This window comes from Phycodurus eques, chromosome 2 (genome assembly GCF_024500275.1).
Source record: "Phycodurus eques isolate BA_2022a chromosome 2, UOR_Pequ_1.1, whole genome shotgun sequence".
Lineage (NCBI taxonomy): Eukaryota > Metazoa > Chordata > Actinopteri > Syngnathiformes > Syngnathidae > Phycodurus > Phycodurus eques.
The window spans coordinates 12,700,958-12,727,999 of NC_084526.1; the positions used below are offsets into that span (position 1 = coordinate 12,700,958).

The 27,042-nt window shown below is 40.0% G+C and overlaps 1 protein-coding gene and 1 long non-coding RNA gene across 4 annotated transcripts in view; one reads left to right on the forward strand and one right to left on the reverse strand.

The window, feature by feature from the left end:
* The window catches only part of LOC133397153 (MAM domain-containing glycosylphosphatidylinositol anchor protein 1), a 264,188-nt gene that overhangs the window by 130,107 nt on the left and 107,039 nt on the right, over nucleotides 1-27,042 (forward strand). The gene's annotated exons all lie outside the window — the stretch shown is intronic.
* The window catches only part of LOC133397165 (uncharacterized), a 57,845-nt gene that overhangs the window by 23,072 nt on the left and 7,731 nt on the right, over nucleotides 1-27,042 (reverse strand). For both annotated transcript variants that reach the window (XR_009767549.1, XR_009767548.1), the window contains exon 2: nucleotides 25,401-25,477. This is a non-coding gene — a long non-coding RNA (uncharacterized LOC133397165). The remainder of the gene's footprint in view (nucleotides 1-25,400; nucleotides 25,478-27,042) is intronic.

The following is a 27,042-nucleotide window of genomic DNA, read 5'->3' on the forward strand; positions in this document are numbered from 1 at the left end:
AACTGTCTCAGCAGCTCCGGTGTCAGGCCGTGCTTTCTCAGAAGCCGCAGGAAGTACATCCTCTGCTGGGCCTTTTTGAGGACGGAGTTTATGTTGATCGCCCACTTCAGGTCCTGAGAGATTGTAATTCCCAGGAACTTGAAGGTCTCGACGGTTGACACAAGGCAGCTGGACAACGTGAGGGGCAGCTGTGGCGAAGAATGCCTCCTGAAGTCCACGATCATCTCTATAGTCTTGAGCGTGTTCAGCTCCAGGTTGTGTCGGCCGCACCACAGCTCCAGCCGCTCCGCTTCCTGTCAATATGCAGACTCGTCACCGTCCTTGATGAGGCCGATGACAGTGGTGTCATCTGCAAACTTCAGGAGTTTGACAGTCGGGTTCGCTGAGGTGCAGTCGTTCGTGTAGAGAGAGAAGAGCAGCGGAGAGAGGACACAACCTTGGGGCGCCCCAGTGCTGATGCTGCGTGTGGATGTGGTGGCCTCCCCCAGCCTGACCTGCTGTGTCCTGCCCGTCAGAAAGCTGTAAATCCACTGGCAGATGGCAGGTGAGACGCTGAGCTGAAGAAGCTTGGTTGAAAGGAGTTCAGGGATGATGGTGTTGAACGCTGAGCTGAAGTCCACGAACAGGATCCTCGCGTAGGTCCCTGCACTGTCGAGGTGTTCTAGGATGAAGTGCAGTCCCATGTTGACTGCATCATCCGCAGACCTGTTCGCTTGGTAGGCAAACTGCAGGGGATCCAGCAGGGGACCTGTGACACTCTTGAGGTGGTCCAGCACCAAACGTTCAAAGGACTTCATGACCACAGATGTCAAAGCGACAGGCCTGTAGTCATTCAGACCAGAGATTGCAGGTTTCTTGGGGACTGGAATGATGGTGGAGCGTTTGAAACAGGATGGAACTTCGCACATTTCCAAAGATCTGTGTGGTCGCCTCGGTAACGCGCTCTCTAGTATTGTCTTTGTTTTTGTGTTTTTCGTCCGTCTTTGGAGACCTTACACGACTCACTTACACAAGGGGAGACCTGCTAACCATCAAGGAGGCTACTCCGGACTTTCTGTCACCAACTTTCGAATATCCGCTCAGTTTTTTCCCCGAGTTACTCACCGGAGCGGCGTCCGCGGTTTTCGGCGCATGGAGAAGGAAGCGGCGCCACAGAGGGAAACGAGCCGGCATTCAGGTGAAACAGATTGGCGTTCCCGTCGATCCACCTCGCGAATGTACGCTCCCTACCCAACAAAATGGACGAGCTTCATCTTCTGTTAAAGACCAGTAAAGACTGAAGCTATAGTATATGTAATATACAACAAAGAGCGATCATGCTAAGTATAATTTCATAATAGCAAAACTACAACAACACATTTTTGTGGAAAGTTTTTGCTAAAAAGTATTGGGACAAGCCAAAAGTCAGTAAGAAGATATAATGGAAATCTATCAGAGTGCTCCGTGTAATCAGATACAGTATAATGTCTTTTGTCTTGATGGAGTAGAACATGGTTCATTGCCCAATGTTGTTGTGTCCACTTTGTTCCGAGTAACTGTAAATATGTTACATATGACATAATGAGGCAGCTTATGTTTAGCATAAGTCACAAGACTTTATTATTTATTATTATTTTTATTATTATTATTTTATTATTTATTATTATGTATTTATTATTTTATTCACGGAATGTAATCTAGTTTTTTCCCAAGTGTACTGTAGTTACAAATGTGGTGAGAATTATTTGATCATTACAATCATATTTTATTTAGTCATTTAGTTATTTATTCAGTCACTATACCTCCTTTTTTTTCGATTGAATGAACCACATTTTTATCACATTTCCATAATATATAAATATAAATAAATCAGTTGAAATAAACTTCAAGGGGATTAACTAGGATAACCTATCATTTCATTTAAAATTATATTTTTTCTTCTTGAATCTCCACTACAGTAGCTTTGCATGATTGACAATTAAGACTTTTTGATGGAGGGCCTCAGTGAAGCTTGCTTAGTTTCTTTTTGTAAAGGCCTCTCTCTTCAAACCTTTTTTTCCTCCATATTGGTCAACCTACTGATACCTGCCAAGGAGCATAAGCAATGCCACAGCAACCCACAATAAGTGAACATCAACACGTAGAGAACAAGCTTTTTGCTCACAGTGGCCTATTTTATGGTCATGTTTAGTATTAAGACAAGATTGACCGAATGAGCCATGTTTAACACTGAAACACCCAAATGAGCTTCAGTTTAAATGCAAGTAATGATATGAAATACTGGATTTCTAACATTTTAAATGAAATTAGTTTCTGACTATAAAGAGACAGACAGTATGTACTGTATTCAGCATAACCTGAGGTATAGCACCTTTGTCAATTGAACACTGGTGGTTAATGTCTGACAGGCTGTGTGTGAGCAGCTTTTTAACAGCTTGTGCAGTCACACTTGTAATGAGCTCTCTGTCGTTTCTTCAATAGAGCGTGACATAAGGTGCTAAAGGTAAACACCTCTGTCTATTAGATATATTCATTTGTAAAGTTAAATTAACTCATAGGTGAAAATGTCACGTCCAAGAGTATGTACTGTTAGCACTGTAATGGTTGTTTTCACTTTTTAAAATTGATCAAGAAGCTTGTTGCTGGGGTCTAGAACTCCTTACACATTAGCAGCAAATTGTAAAATAGACATCATATGCACATGGAGAAGTTTCATACTTTGTGTCTTGTAAGACAGATGGATGAACACATGGTGGTGAAGAGCTTCTACAACGCGGTGCCATTTCTCGACATTTTAGAAACCGATTATGTCAAATGGATTGTATTAAAACCCTCGAACAGTCCATGCAGAATCATAATATATATTATGAATTGTTCTAGCAGTTGCTCTTTCATCACCTTTGAATTACTTTTTTAAATATACATCTGCAATTAGTTTTTTCATGTTTTTGTTTCCCTTCGAGAGTCAGTGTTCAGTGTCTTCAGAGATCATTTAAAGTGTTCAATTAATGGCAGTTGATGATAATGATCACAATGAGTTAACAAACCAATCATATTACATTGCTATGATATAATATTAAGTCATGAAAAACAGTCCAGACACAGACTCAGAAAAAATACAATAACGGTAAAAAGTAAGAAATAATTTCTGTGCATTTGCTAATAATAGCAACAATGACACAAGAAGACACAGGTGACAGAGGAGTAAAAGGAAATAGAAGGGGTCCTAGACGTAAAACTTGAAGGACGCCACATTTAAAAGTCACAGAACAGGTAATCCCTAAATTGGGTAAAAGAATCTCCCAAACTATAGAAGCTCTATTTTTATTTGTTAAGGAGAAATTAACTGAAGTTGATCTGAATAGACGTGACAGTTTGATGTTAGAACAACATACATGTGTAAAACAGCTGGGAGAACTAACTAAGTTGAAAATGACTAAAATGATGTGTCTCTAACGGTGAGTGGTACAGATGACCTACTCTCACTATAGTTTATGGTGCATCCCTACATGGACGTGAACAATTCTGAAGGTTTTGATAGAATGTGTTTACATGAGGTACGGTGGACGACTGGTTAGCACATCTGCCTCACAGTTCTGAAGAAAGGGGTTCAAATCACGGCCCCGCCTGGGTGGAGTTTGCATGTTCTCCCCGGGCCTGTTTGGGTTTTCTCCAGGCACTCCGGTTTCCTCCCACATCCCGAAAACATGCATGGTAGGTTGATTGTCAACTCTGAATTGCCCTCAGGTGTGAATGTGTGTGCAAATGGTTGGTTGTTTCAATGTGCTGGGCTGGCGACCAGTTCAGGATGTACCCCGCCTCTCACCCGAAGACAGGTGGGATGGGCTCCAGCACACCCGCGACCCTTGTGAGGATAAAGTGGTGCAGAAAATGGATGGATGGATGGAGTTTAAGTGACTTTATCTATGCATGCATGTAGAGTGCAATGATGTTCCCGTCACCAGAATCCTCAATGTCAACGTGCCAAATTCATATGTGGTGATAACATGTGACATAGGTTTTCATGACACGTTCATGTTGTTGTTTGGCGCGGGGGGGGGCGTGCGTGTTTTAAATTACGTGGTTAGGGCGAGGGCGAGTAACGCAAGGCAAGAACATGGTGGACCCAATTGCAGGGAAGCAGGGAGGCAAGGCAGGAGTGCGGGAGTCTCAAAATAATATTTAATCTTCAAAAAGGGGAAACAAGGATATTGGCTAAAGCAAGACTGAACGAAGTCCCACAACAGATAATCAAACCAAAGTAACAAAGAAACACTTGAATATCTATAACTGGAAACAAACTATGACCTGCGAGTAAGACGAGGAATAGATAGGGAAAATGACACCTGACAATGACATACCACAATGATAAAGACAACTGACGACTATGACATGGCAAAGACGTGACAATGACAATGACCCGACAAGAAATGAAGGAAACTAGGGAACTAAATACAAACAGATAGACGAGACAACGAGGAACACCTGGACAAGACATGAGTGGCTGGAGAGAGCTGATTGGTCGACACAAAGTAGACGAGAACAGGTGGACACAACAACTTAATGAGCACACGACAAACATGGAACACAGGAAAACATGGGACAAAACTAAACACAACCCAAACCAAAACACAGACCATGACAGAGAAGTTTGTACAACCTCACAGAGTAGTATACCTCATATTGAAGCCTGTAACAGTACATTTATTAATTCCACTTTTTTAAATACACCCTCCTTAAAGGGAAGAAAAAAAATGCTAAACTACCTTCAGGAATGTTGGGCTATGATTAGAGAAGAAAATACTGCCACTGGAAAGGGCAAAAAAAAATCAGCAAAATTAATCAATGAATTAATTCATTTTCCAGACTGCTTTTCCTCACTAGGGTCGTGGGCGTGGTTACACCTATCCCAGCTGACTCTGGGCGAGAGGCAGGGTACACCCTGAACTGCTCGCCAACCAATCGAATGGCATATGTAAACAAACAAACTATTCACACTCACATTCACACCTACGGGCAATTTTGAGTCTTCAATTAACCTACCGTGCATGTTTTGGAATGTGGGAGGAAACCGGAGTACCCGGCGAAAACCAACGTAAGCACAGGGAGAACATGCAAACTCCACACAGGTGAGGAACCCGGGTCCTCAGAACTGTGAACCGGATGTGCTAACCCGTCGTCCACCGTGCCGCCTCATCAGCAAAATATAATCGCTAAAATCACCAGGGCAGATATAAAAAACAATTACATGATTTTCACAGTCCATACTGTAAAATAGAAAGCAGCGCTATTGAGTAATTGATTTTTTCTTTCTGAAACCACTCTGGCAGTTGTTTTTCCACAAATACATCTGGGGGAAAAAAACGATAGAACAGACAGGGGCAGGTTAAAGAGCAGTTGGTATGGATAATTGACTTTTTAATTGCTTGTATACCAATAATTGGATATCTGGGTTGCCTGCATATTCATCAGACTTTTCTTAACAGGGCTCTTTTGGGAACGGTAATAAGCAAGCTTCAATTCCTGATTTTTACATTTTTTTTGTATTCCGTATGTCTCCTTTGGGGAGAATGCAAGATTCCCATTAAAACAATAAGTTCTCTTCTATGTTCTTTTCATGAAGTCATGTAGTCCCCATTCTGATAAAACTGTTTTTGTGGCAACTTCTAGGATGGGCCATTGTTTAGTCCCAGAACAAGTAAATGTATAAAAATCTAACATTGGATTGGTTTTTTTCTAACCTCAAGGTTATGGCTCTAGTGCTCTTATCTTGCATCATTTCACTCTTTTTGTGCAAGCTGACTTACTTTATTAAGACATGCCGTGGTTGAAGAATATAGTGCCAATGTGAGGTTCCAAACGTCACCCCTCGCTTTTTCAACATTCTCTATGGCCAGGAGGCATGTGAATTTTTTTTAGATGGCAGTTTTACCGTGTCTCATACATAATCTTGTGAGGCTTGACTTTCATACATGTGGAGAAAGAAAGAAAAAAAAAAACAGTATATTGTACTATGTAAAGTAGATATACTGTGCAGTGCTTTATAAATGTATTAGACCAGCACCGAGTGTAACGTTTACGCCGTATGTGCCCTTGGTAGTTACCAACTCATCATCATTGTATGTTTCTGTGTTGGTTAATATATCTGTATGTTGAGGCGAAATATTTGTAATTGTAAAATATTATTTAGTTAAAAAATAATTTTACACAGAGTCAGTCTAAACTGACATGGAAAAAAATAGAGGTTAAAGAAACAAAATTGCAAAATTTCACAGTCCACTCCAGTTCCAGCTGAAGAAGAACAGCCCCAAAATATGAAGTTGGTAAAACCATGCTTCACTGTACGTATGGTGTTCTTTTAGTGATTAGTAGTGTTGTTTAGAATTATGGCCAAAAGGTTCAACCTTGCTTTCAGTGGATTGGACAAGAACACATTTTCCCACATAAGATTTCAAGTGTGTTTCTGCGAAATGTAGCAGAGCTTGGACATTTTTCCCTTGTCAGATAAGATTTCTGTCTTGCCGCAATACCCGACAGCCCAGACATATGAAGGAGACATTAGATAATTGCCACACGTACTAAACAGCCAGTACTTGCCAGAAATTTCTGCAGCTCTTTCAATGTTGCTATTTGCCTCTGGGCAGCCTCCCTGCAGCTTTCTTCTCGTCTTTTCATAAATTTGGAAAGGGACGTCCAGTTCTTTGTCATGTAACTGTTGTGCATTATTTTCTCCACTTGATGATGACTTCCTTCACTGTGTTCTGTGGTATATTTAGTGCCTTGGAAATATTTTTTTTTACCCCTCTCCTCTGACTGATACCCGAGATCCCTCTGTTTCAATTGAGTTGCACAGGTTAAACAAATAAAAATAAATCAATTATCTTTGATCTCCTTTTTTGGTCAATTCCCGGCATTTGAATAGGTATGAGTAGAATCAGAATCATCTTTATTTGCCAAGTATGTCCAAAAACACACAATGAATTTGTCTCCGGTAATTGGAGCAGCTCTAGTATGACAACAGGCAGTCAATTGACAGAGAACACTTTTGAGACATAAAGACATTGAGCAAAACAGTCACTGAGCAATAAAGGGTTGCTAGTTATCTGATAATGCCGGTACATTTTTTTTTTTTTTTAGTTTTTTTTTTTTGACAATTGTGCAAAAAGATGCAGAGTCCTCTAGCACTAAGAGAAGTTCGAATGACTAATATTGCAATAGTCCGGTGCAATGACCATTGTGCAAAGGGCGCTTTGCACGTGCATGTTTATGTTCCCTGCAAATGGTTCAAAATGATAATAGTTAAAGGCTGTATGAAATTGTGAGACTGCATTAACCACTTTGTGATGCTGTATGGCCTCCTCATGGAAGGTGGTGAAATGAACGTAGCTCTGTACATATTGGCAGACAAAATGAAATGCTTTGCTACGCAAGAAACAACTCTTTCATTTGTCATGTATTCTCCTTTCAGTTGACTCACAATGTATCTGAACTGATTGAAATCTTTTAGTTTTATTTTGAGCACATTTCACAACTAGGTCACATCAAAGCATTTTTGAATTACAGTATATACAGTATATCATGGAATTGAAAAACTGTTAGTTTTACAACGTGAATCATTTTATACTAGTCAAATATTGTAACACCAGTCTTTGCTGAGAAGCTTTATGCAGATATTAATTTTCATTAACATTTAATTAGGGGAATTAAAACCTAAATTGGCATTCCCATGATGAGGCAGCAAATAACACGTTCTGTCCTCCAGTCACTATACGTGATCACATTTCAGGCAGCCTTTTTACGCAACTATGAGGTCAATTTACTGAAATTTATGGACCCGCTGGGACAATTATTGATGATGTGTTGGAGTGCAATGAGAGCAAATGAGTTTGAATCTTCAGTGGGCAAGGTGAAGCTTTGACTTCATCCCTGTCTTGTCATTCACTATTTGTTCCCTCTACCAAGTGATCAGTGCAAGGCTAGTCAAGGTTGTGTTATTGGTTGCATCTAAAGTATTTGTATCAGAATAAATCAAACGTTGCTCAACAGAGTTCAACATAACGTATGTGAAAGTGTGTGCCATGGGACAAAGAATAAAATACTTCATTTGAGTGCAGATGAGAGATTATTTTGTTATTTATCATTTATCATTGTAAAAACATGGGCACAGACACTGCTGGTCTTACTTCCACCAAAAGGGAACAGGTTTTTAAGCTTGACAAAGTTATTAATGTAGTTAAAGTGGGTCTTTATAATACCTTCTACCAGCATTCGGCCTCATTTAGTAAATATTTTAGATTTTCCTCTATTTATTTCTTAAGAAACTTCTTGAGTAAAGCATATGCTACAGAAATGATCTTCAACAGACAAATTGAAAATTCACTTTCTTGTAATTTAGTCACTCCAATTTCCGATACATGGAAATTGGTAGTATGAAGTTGAGCCATTAAGAAAAACCAATTAAAATGTATTTTATATTTACAAAATACATTTGGGCCATGGAGAAAGACTTAGAACTTATGCTACAGAAATGACCTTCAACAGACAAATTGAAAATTCACTTTCTTGTAATTTAGTCACTCCAATTTCCGATACATGGAAATTGGTAGTATGAAGTTGAGCCATTAGGAAAAAACAATTAAAATTTATTTTATATTTACAAAATACATTTGGGCCATGGAGAAAGACTTAGAACTTTAGAAAAAGACAAACAGGGCTCTGGGGTGGAAGAGAACTGCTCCATCGTGGCTGAAATGGGGGGTGAAGTAACAATAAATTCCTAAAGCAAAAAAAGAGTAAAATCATGGTGAGAGGTACTTTTGTTTTGTTTTTGTTTTTTTGTCCATTTGTTACTTTTTGGAGTTTGAACAATGGTGTAAGATATAAGGTATAGATGACTGAACATCATTAATCAAAGGGCAAACATAGAATGAAATCCCTTTTCCACAAAGTTTCCTGAAAATTGACTGTGAAATGTGTAATTCTGCTCACAAGCAAACCAACAAACAGAAAAACTATATCCTTTGAACTTGCAGAAGATTATGTTGCTGTAGTGTTGATTGATTGTATTTATTCCAAACTACAAACCAACCTAAAAAGGTCAAGGGTTCATGCCAAAATAGTTGTTAAGTGAAGCTTGCCGTTCTTTCTATCCTTACACATGACCTGCACGAGATGGAAAATAATCAACGATGGAGCTTTTATTTCTTGAATGTTTTTGCCTGACCTCAATTGTATGAAAGCTGTCCAAATTAGGCAACTCTCGTAACCCAGAGAACCTGCTGGGTGGCATATATATTCATCAGTGCCATAAGGCCAAGACAATTGTAATATAATTTTATAGCAATGACATTTTTCATTCCACCCAGTCTTCAATAACTTCCAGCTAAGGTTTTTTTTATGCCGTTGCCCCTTTTTTTCTTACCCCACTATCAGCCTCATACTCATACTAGGTTCTAGTTTCATAGCCATCCTTACTAGCGCCACCGCAATTGACTCATTGTATGGATTTTGACCCTTCCCACTCCTTTCCCCTAATTTGTTCCTTTCTCTTGTGCAAGCCTGCCTCCTACCACATCTTCAGTGTTTCGTTTATGGCCAGCTGCAGTGGGACTGGGTAATGAAGGTGGCGTTATAAAGTATGGGAGGTGCCTCGGGGCATTCTCACAGATAGAAAAATTGAAATAGGATGAGGATGGAGATGGGGGTCAGAGATTGGAGGATTATAAGGCTATGAGAGACAAAAAATATCCAAGTGTAGAAAAATGTTGTGAAATAAAACCAGGAACAAAGTCATGGATAATGAATTGTGTCCTCCTGATGGGAATATGTCTGGCTTTAATATTCAGGTCTTTCTGATGTTTTGTCCCGCTTTTCTAACACAAAAATATATTTGAAACATCTCTCAGTAGGATGGCATGCAGTTATACACTAAAGCTGGTTCAAACTATGAATACTGCTTCATAATCTTTCAAACTACAGTATCAATACCCCAGTATTAGATATTGCTGTCACTGTCTGATGTCCAGTTCAGTCTTGCACTAAAGGATGGCTTGTGTAGGCGAACAATGGGTGAAAGTGTTTTTTATGCTGTAGTTTAATCATTTGGTTGCCTCAGTATTCGCTGCACTATTTCGCTTTGACTTGGAGTGAAGATTCACAATAATGTCAAAAAGGAGCCATTCATTGTTACTTCGTTTTAATGAACCGACTGCTGAAAACCTTAGATAATAAGCAACAATGTTTTGAGTAGATTACTGATGACAATACACCATTATTAAAGCAGTAAACATTTTTTCTAATATATCAGTGTTTCACATTAGACTGTTTCTCTATAAACAGAAAAATATATGTATGTTGTATGCTTATTGTGCAATAAGTCTACTTAGATACTGCGATAAAGCATGATTTTATTTCCTAATACTGTATGTAATCTCTGTATCATAAAATCCTTTGACAAAATGTTGATTTTTATCTACAAGTGTTGCCTTTTTCATTTACGTTGTAATATAGCACAATGTATATTTTATCCAATATACCAATTACACAGGATCAAAGTATCAAACTTAACCTTTTAGTACAAAATATATTGCTGTGCATGAAGGGAGTAACAGATACAGTATCATCACTTGACTTTAAATCAGCCTGCAAAATTAATGTCTTAATGTCATAAAACTGCAATCAGTCTTCACCAAAATGTATCTGGACAACTCTACCTATGCCTTCTTCAACCTATGAAATATCAGAACGATCGCACCTATGTTTAGGATTTTATGGATGTTTAGCGTTTTCCTCTCCACATGCTCATAGAAAAAGCTTAACATTGCTTCATGTCACAAAACGGTGACTACCATTATCAATCTTTGTGTGGACATCTCTACCTACATGTGTACATATGTCCTCTTCAACCTCTAAAAATATCAGAACGATTGGCACAACAGTTTGGATTTTATGGACGTTAAAGCGTTTTCCTCTTTATGAAGGACTGTCCCTTGGTGTGACACGGATGTCGGAGAAACTTCGGGGAGATTTGAGAGTTTAACAGCATAAGACAGAAATGCATACATTATTGGTGACGTATTTTCTTTCTTTTGTTGTCACACTCTCAACTAGCAGGCTCCAGCTGCACCTGTTTTTATAATTGTGAGAAGCCAACATTGAAATCATGAATAAAATGTGATCAGTTGCCCAGCCCGTACGTTAAAAGTGTAAATGGTTTTGTTTCAATTGCGAGCTGTTACTAACCCTCCCTGCATTTTAAATTACCTATGTCTCGCTCTCTGTAGGCATCCATCCATCCATTTTCTGTACCGCTTTATCCTCACAAGGGTCACGAGTGTGCTGGAGCCTATCCCAGCTATTTTCGGGCGAAAGGCGGGGTACACCATGAACTGGTTGCCAGCCAATCACAGGGCACATATAAACAAACAACCATTCGTGCACACATTCACACCTACGGGCAATTTATAGTCGTCAATCAACCTACCATGCATGTTTTTGGGATGTGGGACGAAACCGGAGTGCCCGGAGAAAACCCCATGTAGACACGGGGAGAACACGCAAACTCCACACAGGCGGGGCCGGGATATGAAACCCGGTCCTCAGAACTGTGAGGCAGATGTGCCCAAAGATAGCTGGGATAGGCTCCAGCAGCCCGCGACCCTAGTGAGGATAAGCGGTAAAGAAAATGGATGTATAGGCTTATATCAGCGACTTCCGGGTGAATTGGTTGACAGCTTGTCTGGTGACATCTCTGAGACATCTTCTTGGTGAGAGCGTAAGCAATATCTTGGTCTCCCGGGTCACGGAAACTCTGCGACTGATCATTCTCGGCAAAGACTCCACCAGTGAGCTTGGCCGGTACTTCAACAGTCTCTAAAATGTATTATGTGGAGTCCAGCAGACTCTGACATGTGGTCACCTCACAATGTTGTGTGCTTCCACGTTATGTATTCTGGTGCCCAGTCTGCCACGGTGGTTGCTTATTTCTCAGCTATAGTCCTTTTCATTCAGTTTTAAATTATCGTGTCACTTAACATAAATTGTAATACACTGGTAACATTGTTGAATACGCTTTCCCCCCATCTGAAGTTGGGGCTCTCTAATGCTTGCAGGACTAAAAATCCAAGGTGCTACATTTTGTAAAGAGCAGTCCTGCTTTGCTCAGCACTTTCTGGGTGGTCCGAGCAGAGATTATGATGGCTAGCTGGCTGGCCGCCCCCACCCGTACATAAATCAGTTTGGGAAAACAGGCTATAACCATCACAGGTGTTGTTATTTACTTTCAAAGAAGTGCCTGATAAGCACAATGAAGATATAAGTAACGTCTGTTGGGCTTGTGATAAGATGCATTTTGGTCTGAAACAGATCCATATTGGGGCTGTTTAACTTGGTGGAACTTTTTTTTTTTTGTGTGTGTGAAGTGTTGAGCTTCCATTCAGGCTTTTAATATTGTTGTTGCATTGTCAGAACTGTACAATACAGAGTTTGCTGTAGATAATTCGCAGAACAACAAGCTCTGATTTACGCTTCACTTACATCTCATTTTGCTTGAATATTTGGGATACATTAAATTGTGAGTATATATTACCATTGGTTCTCAACTGTTGTCACACCAGGACCCGCATTTTCCTACTTTTGCTGAGTCACGATCCACTCTAATAGATGTTAAGAACAATAAATAAAATGTATTGTTCAAAAAGAGCCTTTGAAAACATCTTTCTATCATATTTTATCTACACATGCTTACACTACATGTTCAAACAAAGTGCCTTTCAGAGCATGTTATTAAGTTATACATAACACAAATTTGTACGGGAAAGCATCGTAGTCTATTACTAACTGATACTAGTGCAGTATTAGTCATATTTACAGTACATATTTGTATAAAAAACCCTTAAAGGGCCATAAATATAAAAGAATCCCATAAAAATGAGTAAATATAGATACAGATACAGTTCAGCGTCCTTTCTTGTTCTAGTGTGTTGTCTAAAGTAGCACAACATGATGTCTGCCATGAGAACCTGAGCGACATCCACACTATGTCACAGCTCCCCCAGGCAGCATCATTCTACATACTCTTGTAGAGAAACAGGTCTTCAAGACTCAAATAAGTGAGAAATAGCATGACTTTACTTTTACATTTTACATTTTACATTTACAGTATATACAGTATACAGTGTCACAAACAACTGGTGTTATACAGTGGGATATACCTATTGTAGTTGTCTACAAACATGTATTTCTATTCTCCTCACTCCTCCAGCTATAGTTGTCCTCATTGAGCATTGCTTCCTATTATTCAGACATATATTTCAAGGTAATTGTTTTTGTCATCTAAAAAAAATAAAAAATCAGCTCTGTACTTCGATATTGACCTCTGAAGATGCTAGAGTGCCTCAAAGTAAATCCTCATGTTGTTCACGGCTAATTAATTCTTAATGGGACTTCTGAATAGCCAATAGTCGTAATGATGGAAGGATGAGTCATGCCACAAACAGTGTGCGGCCCTATACTTTAAATTTAACAACAACATTAAACATTAACAACATTAAATGCTGGACTCGTGTTTGCCCTCTTGTGTACAAATTGTATACATTTTTTTGCTGGAGCCGGTAAAGTACAGTCACTACTGTACTTTGTAAGCAGTTGGGTTTTTCAGTTTTTTGTTTGAGACCTCTCTTGTAAGATTTGTTATTAGCTCTAGGTGAGAATTACTGAACCTTTGACCTGTTAGTTATGAGATAATAAAATTGCTTATTCTCTAAGGGACTTAGAAAATGGTTTCTCGTTGTTTTTTCCTCCCTGCAACTGTTGCAAACAGCTAGTAGTTCAGTGTGGTTCATGTTGGGTCGCACAACACTAAATAAAACAGTTTACACAAATGCAAAATGACAGCGGTAATAAGAATGCAGGAGTTGTTGTTGGATTTACATCCCTCACAGCTCACTCATAAGATAAATCATGAGGTTTTTATATATCGATAGAAAGCATCAGAGGATGACTGTCAACAATGACGAGACCAATATTGTCTATTATTTTTCTCAGGAATGTCAAGCAAATAACCCTATTTTAAATCACATTAACAGGCACATCGTGAATCTGGGTGTCCCATCCTCCTTGTACGTATAATAGTGACATATGTCGAACACTTAATTAGGTATACCTGTACACTTTAATCAGGTGATGAAAAAAATGTCATTATTGTTGTAGTTTGCTGCGGTATACAACTGTACTGCATCGTACTGAGAAATGTTTGTAATATTATGAACTTCTCATATACTGTAGGTAACTAAAATGTAGGGAAGTTAATCTTTGTAAAAGACATTTTTCATGCAATTTTTATTAGATTGTAAAAGTGTACCTAATTTTGAGAATCGATGGGAGCATTTCTTTTGTGACCTACAAATACTACACACATACTACCACACAATGGTTTTTTTCTTCCTTCACATTCCCATCAAAACAGTGGACACAGTGTAATAATGCAGGTTTATGGATCCCGGCTGTTACACCTTGACCCAGAAGTCATTACGACCACAGACAGTGTTAGAAGGGCATTCTTTATCCTCTATGTTCCTCTCCTTGATAACTTCAGAAATGACTTCTAGGCACATGCCAGGATTTTCTTGTTTCACACTCCTATGGGCTGAACCCGGGGAACGGAGATTTGTGTTATTTTAGGTTTGTTTGTGTACAGATCAGGGTACAATAAAATTACAGAAATTATTTTTTTTTGGTTTTCTTTTTGTTTTTGTTTTTTTTGTGATTTGCTTTTGCTCAACTTCACTTATACATAGGTCTCTTAAAAATCGTGCATTTTAGCATGTTTGTGTCCTCATTCACCCACAGTAAATGTTAAAAAAAAATGTCACCATTTTAAATAGTTCTCAGGTGTCTTAATAACATGTCTGTGACACACAGTTGTCAAAATACACCAAGGATCAAGAATCTGAGCACACATCCTATTTATTGTCTTAGATTGAAGCTTGAGCTGCTTGAAACTGGCTCTGCATCTTTGTCTAGCCTGGTAGATCACGCCATGGGCAGAAGAACTGTGGGGGTGATTATCATGTAAATTATCCCCAGAGTTGCATAAGAACCGCAACACACTGAGAACATGGCCAATACAAACCCAACTATTGTGCATTATGCGGAGTTCGCCAAATGGTTTTTCTGCCACTAGTTTTGCTGCGAATCTCCATCCAAAATTTGAATAGGCGGTTTACAGTACAGCAACGTAGGAGTTGTAACAGCCAATCATACATGCACATGAGCTTTCACCCCGAAAAAAGAAAAAAGTTCCAGGTTTTAAGGGCAAGTGAGACCGAGCTGGCCATCACCAGTATATATAGAGTATAGATAGATAGATATAGTGAGTGATTTACATTCAAACTCTTGAAAAGTTTCATGTATGCCATGTTTTTGTGCTACAATATGAAAATGATACAGTACAATATTTTGTATGCGAAGCCTCAAAACTCAATACAGGGTCACAGTTTTTCTGTTGCAGTGCGTTAGTAGATGTGCGGTGCTCAATCGCTTGGTGTGCGGCGAAGAGTCTCCATCTGCTCGGCAATGGCGGGCAGCGGGCTTAACAATGAGGAATGGCAGAACTCTTGTTTTTCTTGTTTTTTTAAAGAGCAGACAAAGAATCACCTTTATTGTCATGAACACGCATGGATGCTAGCGAAATTAGTTCTTTGCATTTTACCCATCACAGTGAACACACAGTTCTTAGTGGAACACACTGGAGCAGGGGGGCAGCTGAAGTGCCTGGGGATCAGTTCGGGGTAGCAGTGTCTTGCTCAAGGACACCACAGCTGTGAGTCCGTGGGATGTTAGCGGCTGGTCCGGTCGGGGTCTTGAAGCTAGGTCCCCCACGGTGGCAGGCAATGATCTTAACCATTGGGCCACGCCTGTCCAAATTCATACTTAATGGGTGGACAAGCATTCCAGAGACCAAACTATTTGTATACAAGCATTTGTATTTTTAGCAAATAAAGTCTGTTCTGTTTTTTCAAGTCTTCTGTCAATCAACATATAGAAATATTTGATTTGGGCCACTTGATACTAGATGTAAATGGATGTAAAATGAGATCTAAATCAGAATTGCACATTGAGAGGTGCAGCATCGATCCAGCCTTGGTGTACGTGAGTGCAAATGTGTTAAAATGTGTAGCCAGCGTGCATGTCTTTTGCATGACTGTGCACACCTGATGGCTTAGAGGGTGAACACTTCCCCGCATTGTTCGTCAACACCCTAAAGATGCTGTGCTGCGGCACTGCAACACTCACTGTAAACAACAAAGCCCAAATGAGTGTTGTATTGCATGAGATAATAAGTCATTCCGCCATTAATGTTTAATGACATTTTGCAGGCCTGTCGCAGACCAGCACATAATTACGACTTGTACATAACACGCTGGCTCCAAGTAAATTGTGTAAGCGTAAAATATGGGATGAAGACTTTATTTGTTCCCTGCAAACAAAGCCTTAAATGGGTTACACGCCTACCAATTGTTTTTAACATCCCCACACATGATGCAGACAAATTTGGCAAGTGTTTGTTTATTGCTCTTATTGTGTGGGGCAGATTTCAGATTACCAACACACATAACAACATCACCCCCGACAATAGCCAATCAAATGTCTCATGTAGCACCAAAACTGACCTGTAAGAGGCAGCATGATGCCACAGGGGAGTCAGACTGCCAGAAACAAACTGACAAAAAGAAAGAGTAATAGTAGAAGAAGAAATAGAAGCAAGACCAACTGTTAGCTTGTGTATGTCCCCGCATGGCCGCAGGGAAGAATGCAGCTTATCAAGTTGTGGTGGAAGGTTGTGGCAACTGGGTCAGAGTCACTACACTTGTTTGGTAAGTATGTTATATTTGCAAACTCTTCTACTTCAGGTTACATCCTAATTGGCTATTGTTCCGTTTCACGTCCTAGTCATGGAGTCCGTAGCTCGGCCCAATTATGTGTCGAGCACATACATAAGGATTTGTGATCGTAAGCATTTTTTTTTCCAGAAGTGGATATTCCAAAATAGTTTCAGCAAAGCCCCTGAAGCCCAAGCTCACAGGTCAGAGCAAAGCTGGGGAGGTGTGCCGGTGACCGGCTATGAGTGTGCCTACAAGTGCACGGCAAATGATTGACAACTCGTCGGTCACGTCCTCTGTCTCTGATCGTTTTTTTCTTCCTTGGGTGTGGTGGTTCCTTAAAAACAAACAAACAAAACTGCACTCTTCCTTTAAGTTCAAAAGCTTATTGGTTCCCTTCATCCGATCATGCAGCCTCTCTGACGGTCCTTTAGAAATATGCTGTGAACACAAGGCATCAGCTAAATGATGCAGTCTTTTATTATCACAAAAGAGTGTTTGTGGCTAAGAGTGAGGAGAAGTGTGCTCAGGAAACTTATGCAATCACTCAACAATGATGCAACTGACTAAAACCATTTTTTTGGGGTTTTTTTTTTAAATGAATGATGTTATTATTAGCGGCACGGTGGATGACTAGTTAGAACGTCTGCCTCACAGTTCTGAGGACCGGGGTTCAATCCCCAGCCCCGCCTGTGTGGAGTTTGCATGTTCTCCCCGTGCCTGCGTGGGTTTTCTCCGGGCACTCCGGTTTCCTCCCACATCCCAAAAACATGCATGGTAAGTTCATTGAAGACTCTAAATTGCCCGTAGGTGTGAATGTGAGTGCAAATGTTTTTTTTTGTATGTGCCCTGCGATTGGCTGGCAACCACTTCAGGGTGTACCCCGCCTGCTGCCCGAAGATAGCTGGGATAGGCTCCAGCACTCCCACGACCCTTGTGAGGATAAGCGGCTCAGAAAATGGATGGATGGATGGATGGATGTTATTATTAAACTGCAGGTTACTTACTATTAGTCACAGGCACGTGAAGAACAAGTTGGAATATCATAAAAATGCTCTGAAAAAGGTAGCTCAATATACTGTAATATGCATTTACCTGGATAAACTATGGTAGATATGCATTAATAAACTAATGCATGGAATTTACACTTATCTGCTGTCTAGCCTCCACTTTTGTAGTTATAATTTCATATTGCTCCATGGCATGGCATGGCATCTTAGCACATCTGCCTCCATTCAGGGCTTCCGATATGTGGAGTTTGCATGTTCTCCCTGTGCTTGTGTGGGTTTTCATTTGGCTTCTTCATACTTTCCCAAAACATGCATTTTAGGTTCATTGAAGACTATAATTTTTCCATCAGCGTGAATGTGATATTTAAGGACAAATTGTAGTATTTTAAGTAATTAAAATAAGGGGTCTAGTAAATGTAAATATCTACCTTAATATTAATCATATTCTATGATGACCAAACACAAACAATCTAAATGTCTCTTACTCTCATTTATTTGTGAGAAAGGAAGAGTTTGAGAGAAAATTATCCCAAATCAATAAATCAATCTTTAATACTCGCCTTTGCATTTTAAATACAGGCAATGCACTTGTTATTTCCAAACGTGGGCCCTCTGCATGTTTCATGGCCTCTTTAGCGCTACGTCTATGCAAAGGATGCTGAATAATTGACGAGACGCGAAGCTGGATCAAATGGCAAGTCTGCCTCCCTGCAGGCACATTCTTCTGCATCTTTTTATTTTATTTTTTTTTGGCATCTGGTTGGACTCAGATTGGCGCGTGGGTGCACTTGTGATCATTTGTCTGTGTGTGTGCTTGTCTCTGTGTGTGTGTGTGTGTGTGTGTGTGTGTGGTCAGTAATGCATAACATATTGTTAACAAATTATATTGCCAAAAGTATTCGCTCACTTGCTTGACTCATATTATCTGAAGTGACATCCCCTTCTTAATCAATACACAATGTGCACAAAGCAAGGTCCATAAAGACATGGATAAGAGTTTGGTGGGGATGAACTTGACTGGCCTGCACAGAGTCCTGTCCTCAAGAACATCTTTGGGATGTATTAGAGCGGAGACTGAGAGCCAGGCCTTCTTGTCCAACATCAGTGTGTAACCTCACAAATGCAACTCTGGAAGAATGGTCAAAAATTCCCATAAATATTCTCCTAAACCTTGTGGACAGCCTTCCCAGAAGAATTGAAGCTGTTATAACTGCTAAGGGTAGACCAATGTAATATGGAACCCTTTGGATTAGGAATTAAATGTCACTTACACTTGGTACGGAAAGTATTCAGACCCCCTTACATTTTTCACTCTTCGTTATAGTGCAGCCATTTGCTAAAATCATTTAAGTTCATTTCCCCCTCATTAATGTACACACAGCCCCCAATTTTGACAGAAAAAAAACGGAATTGTTGAAATGTTTGCAGATTTATTAAAAAAGAAAAACTGAAATATCACACAACCATAAGTATTCAGATCCTTTGCTGTGACACTCATATATTTAACTCGGGTGCTGTCCATTTCTTCGGATCATCCTTGAGATGGTTCGACACCTTCATTGGAGTCCAGCTGTGTTTGATTATACTGATTGGACTTGATTAGGAAAGCCACACACCTGTCTATATAAGACCTTACAGCTCACAGTGCATGTCAGAGAAAATGAGAATCATGAGGTCAAAGGAACTGCCTGAAGACTTCAGAGACAGAATTGTGACAAGGCACAGATCTGGCCAAGGTTACAAAAACATTTCTGCTGCACTTAAGGTTCCTAAGAGCACAGTGGCCTCCATAATCCTTAAATGGGAAGACGTTTGGGAGGACCAGAACCCTACCTAGCGCTGGCTGTCCGGCCAAACTGAGCAATTGGGGGAGAAGAGCCTTGGTGCGAGAGGTAAAGAAGAACCCAAAGGTCACTGTGGCTGAGGTCCAGAGATGCAGTCAGGAGATGGGAGAAGGTTCTAGAAAGTCAACAATCATTGCAGCCCTCCACCAGTCTGGGCTTTATGGCAGAGTGGCCCGACGGAACCCTCTCCTCAGTGCAAGACCCATGAAAGCCTGCATGGAGTTTGCTAAAAAAACACCTGAAGGACTCCAAGATGGTGAGAAATAAGATTATCTGGCCTTAATTCTTAGCGTTATGTGTGAAGAAAACCAGGCACTGCTCATCAACTGTCCAATACAGTCCCAACAGTGAAGCATGGTGGTGGCAGAATCATGCTGCGGGGTTAATGCGGCCAAGTACAGGGATATCCTGGACGAAAACCTTCTCCAGAGTGCTCAGGACCTCAGACTGGGCCAAAGGCCATCCAACCTGACAGAACTGGAGAGGATCTGCAAGGAGGAATGGCAGAGGATCTCCAAATCCAGGTGTGAAAAACATTTTAGGGGGTCTGAATACTTTCCATACCCACTGTAAGTTCATTTGTGAGTCAAGGAAAGAGAGCCTTTGGCAATATAGTGTATGTCTTGAAAGAACAAACTGACCCTATAAGGTCAACAAAAATTAATGGCTGGACGACACTGTCCATCTGTCCATTTTCTACATCGCATGTCCTAATTAGGCTTACAGGTGAGCTAGAGCATATCCCAGTGTACTGCAATAGACAGGATGCACCCAAAGTGGCCTGTCAATCGCAGAACACATACAATTCCGAGTATTAAATGAACCTAACATGAATGTTTTTGGAATGTAGAAGAAAGCTAGACTTTGTGCAGAAATGCCACACAAGCACGGGTAGAACATGCAAACTCCACACATGAGGGCATACATAAAAATAATGAAAGACCAACACCCCTTGTCCAGGGTGTGCTCTGCCTCTTGCCCAAAGTCAGCTGGGATAGGCTCTAGCTCACTCGTGACCCTAATGAGGAAAGTAGATTGATTAATTGAATTCTTTATTTCGAACATGTGTGAAAGTGACATAAACAGAACTACAAAACAGACGAGATTAAAAAAATATATTAAAGTTGAATTACATTCAGTATATTTGGAAAAGGATCGTAAGCAAGAAGAAGTACAATTAATACTTAATAATAACTTTTAACACTTACTTAGTTTTAAGTTAACTTTAAACTTAAACTTAATTGTCAATAGGGTGAATTAACTTTAATAAGTGACGTCATTTTTTGTAATTTCTTTCATCAACGTAAAATGATGATGTAATGATATAATCACTGTCTTTATTATTGCAGAAATGTCATCCCATTATTTGAATAGCAGACCACCATTCTTCGAGTTACTTGTTAATTTAGTGATGCAATAAAGCTTGTTGATCCACTGTATAGGAAGGAAATCATGCAGTGGAAGCAAAATCTTTGGGCTTCTTGTTAATTTAGTAATACAGTAAAGCTTGTTGATTCACAGCAAAGAAGCAAATCGAGTATCAGTGTGAGCAAAACACTCAAAACAAATTATTATAATCTACTACACTTCAATCTTCTAAGAGGAGCTAAAAGAAAACAGCTGGCTGCAATTAAATGCATTTATAATATTTATCTTCGTGGCGGTAATGCACATCATATCATCCTGAATAGCACCGATACTTGCTTAACTGAAGAGAAAATAGCTCCTCATTAAGCCTTAATAGCTTTTTTTTGGTCATAAATGTAGTTTGTTATCTGCTTTATTATTAGGCAAACTCATTGAAATGAATTGTGTTGTGCCCTTGAGTTAATCACATTCAAGTGTTTACTCAGACGAGTACATTTGCTGCTCGATGTTGGAATATAGCAACCAAACAACTTAGTCACATAATCACCCCTCACCACACACACAGAGTGCACACAGCAGGTCTAATTCTCTTCCATGACATGCTCGCACTCAATTGAGCCTGTCATCTTCTCTTTGCTCCCCTAATGGTCGTGTACTCCCCGAGTGCTATTAAGGAACAGGACATGATATTGGAAATCAAAGAGGATTTGGAGGCTTGAGGGTGCCGTCCTCCTATAGGGGCGGGTGGGGGTGATCGCCGAGCAGAGGTCTACTTGTTATAAAAACACAGTCGACTTGTTTCAAAAGCACACTTGCTCAACCGTGGCTAGTACGATGGATTATTTCTAAGGAAATCACTGCCGTGGTTCCTCTTATATAAGCCGAGTAATGAAAGCATCTCGCCCCAAACAAAAAGCTGCCATTGGAGGTAGTTTAAATTTGGGTACAGACTTAAAGTGTATAGGGACTGAGCCCTGCCACCATTAGTGAAACTCTGCAAGTACCTGTCTTCTGTAATAAAGATTTATGATTGCCTATAGATGCCACAAGATGGCAGAAAAGGACTACTGTCATCGAAATGAAACTCCACAATTCATTTCAAAATAGTTTCTTGGCACCAAGATGGTGGAAAGGTACTACTTTTGTCGAAATGAAGCTCCTCAATTCACTTCTTTGGCACTAAAATGATGCGAGGTAAGGTCAAAGTAAACTTTCATTTCTTTGGCCTGAGCACATAAACAGAACAGCAAATATTGGTTGACAGGTTCGAAAAAGCTGAATCAGTGAATAGGTGAATTTGTGAATGCCGAACTGTGGCTATGCAGGGATTCATTGGGCGGACAATCCGCTCATATTTGAGCATTTCTCCTCCCTTGTGATCAAAGTCAGCAAGGGGCAGATTCTCTGTTGCCTTCGAAAGATTATCCTTTATATATATATATATATATATATATATATATATATATATATATATATATATATATATATATATGGCTCTCCTGGGGGTGGAGGGGTGTGTGCCTGGCGGACCACCCTGGGTCCCTCGGTGTGGGACATGTCCCGTCCGCCGGGCTGCTCTTGGGTGGACCCCTGGGCCTGATCCCGCCCCTCGATTGATTGGGTGGCGTCCTCAGCCGCCGGGGTGCGGCCACAGCAATTACAGGGCACGTCTGTTAGTCTTTGTGCATGTAAAACGGTATCAATTCACTTGCAAGTATCCGCAGGCACACACTACTGCAACAAATAACTCATGAATATGCAAATCGCTTGTGTATCCCCTCACTTATACTCTCGTCCTGTACGCTTTTATAATTCATATAATTAATGCCACCACACTTCAGTTGTACAGCCGGGTTCACGAACCTTGTCCTGCATGCTTCTTATCCTGTCCTTGTCCTGTTCTATCTTGTCCTGTCCTTCCCTCACAGGATGTAGCACTACAGCCCCATGCAAAACTCATATTTAACATTTCATTGTTGTAGATAATGTAATGATTTACTTCATTCATCCTGTTTACAATTAGTGCTTTGTCTTTTTTCTTTGTTTCTTTCTCCCTTCGAGAAACTTTGTTCTTTTCGACTGATCAAGTCTAATTCTCAATAAACCTCAATTATAATACCACAGCGGAAGCTTAAAAACTCCACTGTGACACAGTAAAACTGTTTCGACATAAAAGGGATACAGATTTTCAATTCTGCTTGACATAACAACCGAACAGGACACACACAAAAAATAAATAAATAAAAAAAATTTTTGAATTGGGCCCACACCATTCAAGCTTATCGGCTTAGTTCCCAGTGACAAGGACATACTAAGTGTGGGTAAAGAGTTTAGCGACATAAACACACATGATGTTGTGGCTGACTACACACAAGTGTGGCTTGGAGATTTTTAGACTGTTTATCTACATTGGCTAAGAGGTTTCCAGAGGACCCAGTGCCAACCCTGAATAGGTTGTGGACTGCTGTACTGTTCCGTAAAAACTATCTAAACTATGATGTCGCTGATTAATAGACTTCGACTTGACTTTTATCACATTAACTATGTTCAACCCCTACTTCCTCCTCCTTTTTGGAGCTGCAGTACAGAATATTTCTGTATGGATAATATTTATACAGTGCAATTTTAATTTCTTTTTTAAAAAAAATCTTATTTATTTTGTACGGTATATTCAAATTAAACATTTGATCCAAACTATCCAATCCACAGTGTTTATTTTTATATACACAGTAAGACATGTTTCCCTGTACAATGAAATTTTTTGCTTGCTGTCCACAATAAATAGCAAGCAAAAATATTTCAAAAGGCAATGTCAAAAATGCATTTAAAAAAAACTGCAAAAAAAAACTGCGGCAATATCCCATCTTTGCTGGGTTCTGTGTAAAAAAAAAAACAACAACAAAACTGATATACGGTGCTATTGCAGCTCTTCTGCGGGATCTGTGTGAAAAATGTTTATAAATGTAGAAGTAACAACAACTAGGTTTAATGACGAAAATGTAATGCAAAGGTGATTCACAATCAGATTTTTTTTACACATCCCGCTAGTTTAAAAACAAAAAAAATAACCAATTTAGATTGTATACATTAATTTTTGCTGACAATTGACGATATGGCGCTGAAGTCTTAGTCCGCCTAATTGACTTAACTTGGTGTGTCTCTTGTCTTCTTTTCCCATGTTCTTCTTCTTTTAACACCCCTTTTTGTGGCTCTCCTTCCTTTGGAATGAGTGTCTCATGTGAGTGATGTTCAGTGTGTACTGTCAATGTCATTACGTCCGCACATGAGAACAAAATTTGGCCGTCAATTTTGATGGTTTGGCCATTAAACTATCGGAGCGTTGGTGTTCAAATGGACGTACAACCAAAAGCTTGTTTCGGGGTTTGATTTCAATTCTCATGATAATGTATGTACAGCATGTGTGTGCGGGGGGAAAAGGGGATGAGCTTGAAATTCAGTAAGACAGTACACAGATGTACATTAAACGCTGTGACCATATTATGATAGTCTTTCTGACAAAATTTTTTTTTTAATATCTGAAGACATGGCAAAACACAGTTCACTAATGTAGTCTTAAGTCCATCCATCCACTATCTGAGCCGCTTATTCCCACAAGGGTCGCGGGAGCGCAGGAGCCTATCCCAGCTATCATCGGGCAGGAGGCGGGGTACACCCTGAACTGGTTGCCAGCCAATCGCAGGGCACATATAAACAAACAACCATTCGCACTCACATTCATATCTACGGGCAATGGTGAGTCTTCAATCAACCTACCATGCATGTTTTTGGGATGTGGGAGGAAACCGGAAAATCCACGCAGGCACGGGGAGAACATGCAAACTCCACACAGGCGGGGCCAGGGATTGAACCCCGGTCCTCAGAACTGTGAGGCAGACGCTCTAGCCAGTCCCCCACCGTGCCGCAGTCTTAAGTCAAAACATAATATTTCCATGGCAAGACATGCATTTATTTACCACTCATACCTCACTTGATCAAGTAACATGATCCTTCGTGACTATCAAGTAATTTCCTAGAGAATTCACTGTCTCTACTTCTTTGTGTACATGTCAATCTTCCACAGACAGAATGGCAGCACTCCTTTCTTTTCTGTCACACAGACACGCCAACTTATATTAGATATTCAGGTCTACCAGTGCACTGCAAATAATCTACTAGGCAAGGACAAAATCTTGTGTGCCTGAACACAATCCCCAAAATCAAGTAAACAAAATTGAATGTGTTTATTCCTACTCTTTTGCCAGATCTCCTTCACACACAGTCATACATTGGTAGTGCCAAGACGAGGCTTTGATAATCACCCATCTTTTGAAGGCTGTTGCTGGCATCGCCTCTCACAGCGCCCGGTGACGCCTCGCTGTGTCGCCTCCTGTTGGGCCTTTTGTCGCGAGCAGTGTGTTGTCGTTATCGGAACAAGGGCGTCAGTGGTGAGATGAAAGGGAGGGAAAACAGGTGAACACTTCAGAGAGTGTTGAGGAAAATCTCAACCAAACAGATCAAGAGCAACTTTAGTATGAGAGATGTATTAGAGTAAGCAGCTTAGCCGGGTCACTCGCAGTACAGCACGCTCAGGTTTTACTTGAATTTGAACTTTTTGGATGACTTAACAGGAGGCATATCTGCTATGGTGGGTGATCCTAATAATGTCTGAACAGCATTACGTGTTAATATTGGGTGTTGGTACATTGGATTTTGCTTAAAAGCTGTATGTAGTTATTTTTTCAGTTTTAAACTATATCATCAAAGCCCCCAAAACATGCAGCAGTCTTATTACTTATGTTTTAAAGAAAATCTGTGACAGATCGGACTTTTGACCTAAGCAGTCCCATGCATTCCGGGTTGAATAGCTTTGCAAAAGTAAATCGAGTCGACAGATGATTGAACAAATACCAATCTCCACTGCCATGTTTTTACAGTTTTTATTGTTTATGGCCAAAGAAAGCATACATCTCCAAATGTTTTTAAATTTGTTTTATTTATTGGAGAAACACAAATAGAATATTTTGTGGTTTTGCTGATTAAAAAACAAATCACAGTTGTTCATATTGAGTGAAAAGCATGCATCTCCAAAGTGTTTTTCTCTTTTGTCCCAAAATATATATATATATATTTGTTTTTTTGTTTTTTTTATGAAAAATGGAGATAAATCATGGGAATTGGGACCAGTTAATCTTCCTCCGTCCTACATAGTGCAGTCGTTGTTTTTGGTTACTACAATTATCACTTGTTTTAATTGCTGTTGCGTTTACATGCATTCTGTTCTGGTGAGCTACTCTAACTAGGAGCACCGAATCGATGCATATGTAACACAACTCATTAGTGACAGTGTTCCCCTTTCCAACAGCACACAAGATCTAGCATGCTTAATTTACACATTGTTCCTCTCAAATATGTCAGATTAAGAATGCAATTAGTCTAGTACATGTACAGTACTTCCCTTGTTACTTTGCCACGCTCACATGATGGAGTCAAGTAACACAGCAGCGACAAGTCAGCCCACTTCTATGAGATAGAATGCAGCAAAGTGTGAGGAATGCCCGATATGTTTCCATCTTGTTTGATGAGCATTTTATTTCAATTTGGCTGCATTGCATTCACATAACTTGCCGTGAAGGCGTCTGCATGGAGCGAGCGGAGAGGATAGGGAAGGACGGATGCTGATGAGTGGAAGTGGCAGTGATTTTCTTTTAAGAGATGGCAGATACTGAGGGAGGGCAACCTCCATGCTTGTGACAGCAAGTGAAATTGCATCTACTGTGGGAGGGGTAGATGACACTAGTATTGAGAAGTGAACATGGAAGCAAGGCATATTGTGGATAAGGTACAAATTACCACAAAAAAATTGTCAAAGAAAGTCAAACCAACTGAGGCATATGGCAAAAAAACAACAACATTGGACTTCTGGACTCATTCATGAACTGATCACAAGGCAACTGTTTGACA